This window comes from Trachypithecus francoisi, unplaced genomic scaffold (genome assembly GCF_009764315.1).
Source record: "Trachypithecus francoisi isolate TF-2019V2 unplaced genomic scaffold, Tfra_2.0 Contig01436, whole genome shotgun sequence".
Taxonomy (NCBI): Eukaryota; Metazoa; Chordata; class Mammalia; order Primates; family Cercopithecidae; genus Trachypithecus; species Trachypithecus francoisi.
In genome coordinates, this window is record NW_022681430.1 from 1341585 (window position 1) to 1352228 (window position 10644).

Sequence of the window (10644 nt, forward strand, 5' to 3'; positions counted from 1 at the left end):
AGTGGGATGATCTCAGCTCACTGCAACCTCCACCTCCTGGGTTCAGGGTTCAAGCGATTCTCCTGCCTCAGCCTCCCGAGTAGCTGGGATTACAGGCGTGAGCTACTGCACCGGCCTTGTATAACTTTTCACTCCCCCAGAACTCAGCTATGAATAGCTTACTGTTGACTGGAAGCCTTACTGATAACATAAACAGTCCATTAACACATATTTTGTATATGTATTATATACTGTACTCTTACAATAAGTAAGTTAGAGGGAATAAAATGTTATTTAAAAAGGCATGAGGAAAATATATTTACTACTAAGTGAAAGTGGATCATCATAAAGGTATTTGTCTTTATTGTCTTCATGCTGAGGAGGAGGAAAAGGATGAAGAGGAAGAAGAGGAGGGGGAGGAGGAGGAGGAGGAGGAAGAAGCGTTGGTCTTGCTTGCTGTCTTAGGAGCAGCAGAAGTGGAAGAAAATCTATGTATAAGTGGATCCACACGGTTCAAGCCCATGTTGTTCAAGGGTCAACTGTAACTATTTTCTTACAGCTATCACCCAGTCTTTTTCTCTTTTTAACTGACTAGTCAGTAAGTAAACCCATCCCCTGTTCACAATTTTTTGCATTTTTCTTTTTTTTTTTTTTTTTTTTTGAGGCAGAGTCTCGCTCTATCGCCCAGACTGGAGTGCAGTGGCGCAATCTCGGCTCACTGCAAGCTCCGCCTCCCGGGTTCACGCCATTCTCCTGCCTCAGCCTCCCGAGTAGCTGGGACTATAGGCGCCCGCCACCTCGCCCGGCTAGTTTTTTGTATTTTTAGTAGAGACGGGGTTTCACCATTTTAGCCAGGATGGTCTCGATCTCCTGACCTCGTGATCCGCCCGTCTCGGCCTCCCAAAGTGCTGGGATTACAGGCTTGAGCCACCGCGCCCGGCCTTGCATTTTTCAATTCTAGAATTTCCATCCAATTACTTTTTATAGTTTTCAGCCAAAGTACTCCATCTTGTCTTTAAAGTTTTTGAAAATTCAATTTTTAAAAATTTTGTTTGGGCTGGGCATGGTGGCTCGTGCCTATAATCCCTGCACTTTGGGAGGCCGAGGTGGAAGGATTGCTTGAGGCCAGGAGTTCAAGACCAGCCTGGGCAACATAGGGAGACTTTTTGTCTCTACAAAAATTTAAAAAATTATGCCGGTGTGGTGACATGCACCTGTAGTCCTAGCTACTTGGGAGGCTGAGATGGGAGGATCACCTGAGCCCAAGAGTTGAAGCTGCAGTAAGATATAATCACACCACTGCATGCCAGCCTAGATACAGAGCAAGATCCTGTCTCAAAATCTTGTTTTACAACTCCATTAGCTGTATGGTGCTTTTTTTTTTTTCACTGTTATAATAACTTTAATTTAACTTGCATTTTACAGAAGTCTAGGAACGGTTTTAAAAAAGCACCTCCTTACCCCATATCATGTTTCTTTGACAGGTGTTAAAGGAGACAATGAGTATGTCAACAGCTTGAGCATCAGCGTCTTGCAAGGACTTCAGATCAATCAACCACTCGCCAAAACTCTTGGCAGCTTTTTTAATCTTGTTTTTAATACAATGGTACATCCACTCTGATGGCAAACCTGTCCAGCCACATCTCCACAACACACTTTGCAAAATCAGTGATTAGCAAATTAGTTAGTTTTGGCACGGAGCTTTGCTCGCCTGCCCATGACAGCCTGGAAGCCGGTTTTGATGCTGGCAACAGAACATCTAGAATGACAAGTTTCACACTGTAGGAAATAGAGTCACGTGTCCTTCTGCAGGATTGTGTCCAGTAATTGGCACGTGTGACAAGTGACATATTCCTTGATATATCTTCTCAAGGCATTTTCTATCTGTTTCTGTTGGAAACTTCTTTTGATTACAAGTTGATTATTACCAGCTATAGAACTACTTGTACCCAATTCAGCCAACAAAAACGCAAGGAGATGTTTGGGCTGACGATGTAATAGTTTACAGATATGTGTAAAGTTGACAAAAGGTTTTCTTGGTTCCTAGTCGGATGAACTGTGGAGGTTTCATGACAAATTTCCTTTTCTCCCCAGCAACCATATCTGGATTATTTTCCCTCCTGATGTTGAACACTCGATTCAGTAGCTCCTCATACGTGTAGTCTCTTTCTGAGCCTGCCCAAGCAGGGCCTATCTGATTACTGAATGAGATACCATCATCTTTTTTGCTGTCTTCATCTTCTAGAGCTTCATCTTTCTCTAGTATTTCATCCTCATCTGGGAACTTGACCTTCTTTTTCTTCTTTTTATTGCCAAGCATAATGTCAAGGTTATCCTCTGGTTCAGTTAGTTCTTGAACATCACTTTTTTTTTTTTTTGAGACAGAGTCTCTCTGTGTCACCCAGGCTGGAGTGCAGTGACATGATCTCGACTCACTGTAACCTCCGCCTCCCAGGTTCAAGCAGTTCTCTGCCTCAGCCTCCCGTGTAGCTGGGACTACAGGTCACCATGCATGGCTAATTTTTGTATTTTTAGTAGAGATGGGGTTTCACCATGTTGGTCAGGCTGGTCTCGAACACCCGACCTTACGTGATCTGCCGGCCTCAGCCTCCCAAAGTGCTGGGATTACAAGCGTGAGCCATTCCGCCCGGCTTGAACATCACTTTCAATCTTAAGATCCTTTACGCTTTATTCAGCTTCATCAGTATCAAACATCTTTTTAGTTTTTTTCTTCTTTTTCTTTTGATGAAAGAAGTTCAAGTCATCTAGATCACCAGAAGCATCTTTTTTCCTAGTGCTCTCTTCATCAGCTTCCAAATCTTTGTCCTCATTTGGCTCTGGCTCCACTTCTTTTGTTTCTGAAGGCTGGTTTTCTCTGTTTGGGTGGTATCCCCTTCCTCATCTAACATAAAAGTCTTCTTTTTCTTTTTGCTCATAGTAGAATCAAAAATCATCTCCTCCCCAGACATGGCTGTGGCTTGAGTGTGCTTGGCATGGACAGTATGTCAGACTGGTGAGCCCCAGGCCCCAGTGGCAGCGCTGCTCCTGCCGGTACCTCTCCCACCACCGCACTGGTGCTTTTTATTTTTATTTTTTTTATTGTCTGTCTTTTCTCTTGGTTTTGGATCAAGAGCTATCTCCTTGTATGCCAGATTCTTTCTTTTCTTTTTTCTTTTTTTTTTCTGAGACGGAGTCTTGCTCTATTGCCCAGGCTGGAGTGCAATGGCAGGATCTCGGCTCACTGCAATCTCTGCCTCCTGATTTCAAGCGATTCTCCTGACTCAGCCTCCCGAGTAGCTGGGACTACACCGGGCGCCTGCCACCACGCCCAGCTAATTTTTTGTATTTTTAGTAGAGATGGTGTTTCGCCGTGTTAGCCAGGATGGTCTCGATTTCCTGACCTTGTGATCCGCCCGCCTCAGCCTCCCAAAGTGGTGGGATTATAGGCGTCAGCCACTGCACCCAGCCTGTATACCAGGTTCTTTTTTAAAGGAGTGTAAACAGCTGTATTTTATGGGTGCACAATGTTTTTAAAATTGTAACATTTAAAAACTTTGTCATATCTGCTAATTAATTCTACAAACAATATTGATGTCTCTTTGATATATGATAGGACACTATTTATTTTCTTTAAAAAATTTTTAAAATAATAATAAAAAGACTATTGGCTGGGCGCAGTGGCTCACGCCTGTAATCCCAGCATTTTGGGAGGCCAAGGCACGCAGTCACCTGAGGTCAAGAGTTCGAGACCAGCCTGGCCAACGTGGTGAAACCCTGTCTCTATTAAAAATTTAAAAAGTAGCTGGACATGGTGGCAGACACTTGTAATCCCAGCTACTTGGGAGGCTGAGGCAGGAGAATTGCTTGAACCTGAGTAGCGGAGATTGCAGTGAGCTGAGATCGCCCTATTACACTCCAGCCTGGGCGACAAGAGCAAAACTTCGTCTCAAAAAAAAAAAAAAAAGAAGAACCTAATAACAGTACACTTTCAATTATTCTCTTTAATCTTTTCTATGATTGCTTTTATTTTATTTATAAATGTGTAATAAACCCACAATACATTCCACTATATTTCTTTTTGAAAGTCAATAATTTTTAGAGATCAAAAATAAAAGTAAAAAAATTTTTATATGTAATTTTAGTCATTTCCAGAAATCTTCATTTTTTGTGTGTAGATTTCTTTGCTTTGTGTGTAATACCAGATTCTGTGCTATCATATTCCTCTTGCTTAAAGAACTTCCTTTTTTTTGAGGCAAGTTCTTGCTTTGTCACCCAGGCTAGAGTGCAGTGGCACAATCACAGCTCACTGCAGCCTCTACCTTTTGGGCTCAAGCAGTCCTCCCACCCCAGCCTCCCAAGGAGCTGGGACTACAGGTGTGCACCACCATGCCTGGCTAATTCTTTCCTCTTTTTTTTTGTAGAGACAAGGTCTCACTATATTGCCCAGACTGGTCTCAAACTCCTGGGCTCAAGTGATCCACCTTGGCCTCCCAAAGTGCTGGGATTATAGACGGGAATGACCACGCCTGGCCTAAGAACTCCTTTTAACATTTCTTTTCTTTCTTTCTTTTGTTTCTTTTTTTTTTTTTGAGATGGAGTTTCACTTTCACTCTTGTTGCCCAGGCTGGAGTGCAATGGTGCGATTTCGGCTCACCACAACCTCCGCTTCCCGGATTCAAGCGATTCTCCTGCCTCAGCCTCCCGAGTAGCTGGGATTACAGGCATGCACCACCACGCCTGGCTAATTTTTGTATTTTTGCTACAGACGGGCTTCTCTATGTTGGTCAGGCTGGTCTTGAACTCCCGACCACAGGTGATCCACCCGCCTCAGCCTCCCAAAGTGCTGGGATTACAGGCAGGAGCCACCGTGCCTGGCCAATATTTCTTATAGTACAGGACTGTTGGTAATAAATTGTTAGGTTTGTTTTCTAAGGAAGTATTTATTTTGCCTTCATGTTTGAAAAGTATTTTCATTGAGTATAGAACTCTGGTTAAAAGTGGGTTTTTTCAATATTTTTTTAATGTCACTTTATTGTCTTCTGGTTTGCACAGTTTCTAATGAAAAACCTGGTATAATTCTTATCTTCATTCCTCTGCATTTAACGTGCCTTCTGTTTTTGGTCGTCTTCAAAGTGTTCTCTTTCTGGTTTTCAGTAGTGTGGCAGGGGGCTACGTTGCTAGAGGGTGTTTCTTTTCTTTTGAGACAAGCATCTTGCTCTGTTGCTCAGGCTGGAGTACAGTGGTGTGATTACAGCTCACTGCAGCCTCGAACTCCTGGGTGGGAGTTGACTCCTGGTCAGGAGTCAGTACAGGGCAGCAAATGTTGAGGTTTCACAGGGCCCTCTCTGGAAACCTCGCCCTCAAGGCCCCGGCTTGTCTTAAAGAGCTCTGAAATGCTAATCTCTTTAGCAAATTGTTGCTTGGCCATGGCCTTGGTTTGCTCTCCTGAAGATGCCTTTTCACTCTTTACCAGGCCAGGCTGTAAATTTTCTAAATCTTTCTTCTCTGCTTCCCTTTTAGTGATAAATACAATCTTTAAATTATTTCTCATCAGGCCTGGCGCGGTGGCTCACGCCTGTAATCCCAGCACTTTGGGAAGCTGAGGTAGGTGGATCACTTGAAGCCAGGAGTTCGAGACCATCCTGGCCAACATGGTGAAACCCTGTCTCTACTAAAATTACAAAAATTAGCCAGGCGTGGTGCTGCACGCCAGTAATCTCAGCTACTCAGGAGGCTGAGGCAGGAGAATCGCTTGAACCCGGGAGGTTCAAGTGAGCTGAGCTGAGATGGCGCCACAGCACTCTAGCTTGAGCGACAGAGCCAGACTCCATCTCAAAAAAGAAAAAGAAAGAAATGAAATTAATTATTTCTCATCAGTTCCTTGGTGGGAGTAAAAAAATTCTTTCTATCCTCTCATATCTTACTACATGTAGTTAAAAGTAGCCACGAAGCTCCTTCAATATTTTGCATCTTAGAGATTTTTCCACGAGATATTCTATTTATTTTTTATTGTTGTTTATTTTTTTGAGATGGAGTTTCGCTCTTGTTACCCAGGTTGGAGTGCAATGGCACAATCTTGGCTCACTGCAACCTCCACCTCCTGGGTTCAAGCGATTCTCCTGCCTCAGTCTCACAATTAGCTGGGATTACAGGTGTACGTTACCACTCCTGGCTAATTTTTTTGTATTATTAGTAGAGACAGGGTTTCACCATGTTGGCCAGACTGGTCTTGAACTCCTGACCTCAGGTGATCCACCTGCCACGGCCTACGAAAGGGCTGGGATTACACGCATGAGCCACCGTGCCCAGCCCAGATGTTCTATTAATAGTTCATCACACTCAAGTTCTGCCTTCCACAAAGCCCTAGGACATGGATGAAATTCCATCAAGTTCTTTGCAACGGTGTAAGAAGGATGGTCTTTACTCCAGTTTGCAATATCTTATTCCTCATTTCTATCTGAGACCCCATCAGAATGGCCTTCATTGTCCATATTTCTTCTTTTCTTTTTTTGAGACAGAGTCTCACTCTGTCTCCCAGGCTGGAGTGCAGAGGTGTTATCTAGATTTACTGCAACCTCCGCCTCCCAGGTTTAAGCGATTCTCCTGCCTCAGCCTCTCGAGTAGCTGGGATTACAGGCACATACCACCACGCCCGGCTGATTTTTGTATTTTTAGTAGAGACAGGGTTTCACCATATTGGTAAGGCTGGTCTCGAACTTCTGACCTCAGGTGATCCACCCACCTCGGGCTCCCAAAGTGTTGGGATTACAGGCGTGAGCCACTGCGCCTGGACTACTGTCCATATTTCTATGAACATTCTAAGCAACATCACTCTAGTAATCTCTAGGAAGGTCCAAACTTTGCCGACAGCTTTTCTCTTCTTCGGAGCCTTCTTGAGAATTGCCCTTAGTGCTCCACTCATGGCAGTCTAGGTGTTTTCTAGCCTGCTCTTCCAAATTCTTCCAGCCTCTATGCATTACCCAGTTCCAAACTTGCTTCCACATTTTCAGGCATTTGTTACAGCATCAGCCCTGCTTCTTGGTACTAGTTTTCGTCTTGGTCCATTTTGTGCTGCTATAACAGAATATCTGAAGACTAAGTAACTTATAAAGAAAAAATGTATTTAGCTCCCAAACTTCCGAGTTCTGGAGCCTGGAAAGTCCAATATGAAGGCGCCAGCATCTAATGAGGGCTTTCCTGCTGCATCATCCCGTGGTGGAAGATGAGTAGTGGCAAAGGATAAGAGAGGGCTGACTCGATTTTATAACAAACCTACTATCTCGACAATGAACCCACTCCCATAATAACAACCTTAATCCATTCATGAGGGCAGATCATTCATGACCTAATCACTTTTTACACATCCCATCTCTCAACACTGTTGCATTAGGGGATTACATTTACAACACAAAACTTTGTGGGACACATTCAACTCATAGCATTTGCATAATTTATGAAGTTAAAAAATCAATCAACCAAAAAATTGTTTGCCCTTAAACATGGGAGAAGGAAAGATGGGCTGAGCTAAGGTTTTTGGGTTTTTTGTTTGTTTTTGTTTTCATAGAGATGGGGTTTCACCATGTTGCCCAGGTTAGTCTTGAACTTCTGAGCTCAAAAGATGCTCCTGCTTCAGCCTCCCAGATTGCTGGGATTACAGGCATGAGCCACCATGCCTGGTCTGAACTAGCTTTTCCTACAGCTATTTTTCTGCCACCAGGCAAAATTTATTCGACTCTCCTCAAACAGAAGGAAGTAGAGAACTTACTGGGTCAGGCATAGCACTAAACATTTTAAAACCATATGATATGAGTGTGATTATTAGCCGGCCTTTTTTTAAAAGGCTAAACTCAAAACAAAACAATAAAAAAACACACCCTGAGAAAGAGTAAATGCCTTGCCGAACGTCACAGAGTTAGGAAGTTTAGAGAAAAGTCCATACTTTTAACTACTGGGTAACACTACCTTCTATATTCAGGAATATATATAAACACTGTACAAAAAATTCAGTTGCTAAGCAAAGGTAAGAAGATGAGACTATTGTCCATGTGATATTTGGCACATTGCCACACTAGTGACTAGAGAATCTAGAGTATTAGATTCATTGAATTTCTAGCTCTTGAATCTTCATGTTATAGATTCATTATAATTAAATCTACTACAATAACACCAACAAAAATCAGATAGTCTGGAGCTTTTCAGGACATTCATTTACCAATACCATTATAACAAAGCTCCTTGAGGGCAGGAGCCTTGTCCTATTAATATTTATATTCTCCACTAAATATTTATATCTAGTACGATAGACCCTGGGTAAATTTCTAACCAAAAACCTCCCTATAGTAACAGATTTCGAAAATCCAGACAAGGCACATTTATTTCCAGCAATATTGTCAAGATATTTTTACTAGAGATGGGGTTTCACCATATTGGTCAGGCTGGTCTTGAACTCCTGACCTTGAGATCTGCCCGCCTCAGCCTCCTGAAGTGCTGGGATTACAAGTGTGTGCCACCAAGCCCAGCCTGATTAGTTTCTCGAGCCCCAGTGTCCTTTAGGTAGCATAGGGATGGTAATATCTTTCTCATAATAGTATTGTGATGATAAAATGAGTTGTTGCAGTAAATCACTAGCATAGAGTAAGCACTTAATAAATGATAGTTGCCATGGTGATAATAATAATGCCAATGACAACTACAATAATGATAATGGAGAAAAGTAGCCCAAGGGGCTCTTCTAATTCTTTTATGGTAAAATAGAGCATTTCTCTAGCAAATATTGCTAGTGGATTTAATTATAAGATTCAGAGTGGAATCTTTACAGTGCTCCTTAAAGTGAAGGATGGTGGAATTTTGTGGCCATAAGATCTGAGAGGACATTGTGAAAATTTTAAAATCAGGAACAGAATTTGGACTGGCTTTCAGGTTTTCCAATAGACTTTGAGATCTCTGGCAGTAAGTCCCTCTTCCCCTACTTTCTCGGTGGTGATTAGAAGGGCACCTGGTTGGTGAAAAACATGCAAATTAAAAGGCACAGGATCAAGAGGAGCAGGCTGTTCCTCTTGATTAGAGGTGTCCATGGTCCAGACAGCATGAGTCCTGGTTTATCATTGAGATTAATAGTACTGGCCAGGTGTGGTGGCTCATACCCGTAATCCCAGCACTTTGAGAGGCTGAGGCTGGCGGATCACCTGAGGGCAAGAATTTGAGACTAGCCTGACCAATATGGTGAAACCCCATCTCTACTAAAACTAAAAAATTAGCCGGGCTGTGGTGGCATGCGCCTGTAATCCCAGCTACTCAGGAGGCTGAGACAGGAGAACTGCTTGAACCTGGTCAGAGGTTGCAGTGAGCCGAGATCATGCCACTGCACTCCAGCCTGGGCAACAGAGAGAGATCCTGTCTCAAGAAACAAAAAACGGCCAGGCGAGGTGACTTGCGCTTGTAATCCCAGCACTTTGGGAGGCTGAGGCTGGCGGATCACCTGAGGTCAGGGGTTTGAGACCAGCCTGGCCAACATGGTGAAACCCCATCTCTACTAAAAATACAAAAATTAGCCAGGTATGGTGGTGGGCATCTGTAATCCCAGCTACTCTGGAGGCTGAGGCAGGAGAATCACTCCAACCCAGGAGGTGGAGGTTGCAGTGAGCTGAGATCACGCCACTGCACTCCAGCCTGAGCACTCCAACAAAACTGAAACTCCATCCCCCCACAAAAAAAGATGTCGATAGTACTTTCTCAGGGCTTGTTGCCTAGGAGTTTGGCTGTATATCTACAGATTTAGATTATATGTAGAAATCTCACTTCTGATATTGTAACCCTCGTTTAAAATTATTGTAGGGTACATTACTGGCTTTCATTTGATATCCTTTCATCGTCTAAAAAAAAACTATGTAGAGGCTGGGTGTGGTGGCTCACACCTGTAATCCCAGCATTTTGGGAAGTTGAGGCAGGCCAATCACTTGAGGATAGGAGTTTGAGACCAGCCTGGCCAACATGATGAAATCCCATCTCGACTAAAAATACAAAAATGAGCTGGGCATGGTGGCACAGGCCTGTAGTCCCAGCTACTCAGGAGGCTGAGGCACAAGAATCACTTGAGCCTGGGAGGTGGAGGTTGCAGTGAGCTGACATCACTGGCTCTAGCCTGGGTGACAGAGGGAGACTCCGTCTCAAAAAAAAAAAAAAGAAGAAGAAAAAAAGTTTTATTAAAGCTATTCACAAAGCTGTGTAACAACCACCAGAATAACTGTTAGAACATTTTCATCACTCCAGAAAGAAACCCTGTATCCACCAGCAGTCACCCTTCATTTATCCCCAACCTCCTCAGCCTTGGCAAACACTACTCCACTTTTCATTTCTACAGATTTGCCTATTCTGAACATCTCGTATACAGCAGGGGTGGCCAATCTTTTGGCTTCCCTGGGACCACACTGGAAGAAGAACTATCTTGGGCCACACTAAAATACACTAACACTAACGATTGCTGATGAGCTAAAAAAAAAAAATCACAAAAATCTCATCATGTTTTAAGAAAGTTTCCGAATCTGTGATGGACTGCATTCAAAGCCATCCTGGGCCACATGCGACCCATGGGCCATGGGCTGGACAAGCTTGAAAGATACATACAATATGTGGGCTTTTGCATCTGACTTCTTTTGAAAATAAATC

General features: G+C 43.3%; 1 pseudogene; it reads right to left on the reverse strand.

The window, feature by feature from the left end:
• Positions 1 to 1343: 1343 nt before the first annotated feature.
• LOC117091581 lies at positions 1344 to 3179 on the reverse strand (annotated as a pseudogene).
• Between the last annotated feature and the right edge of the window lie 7465 nt (positions 3180 to 10644).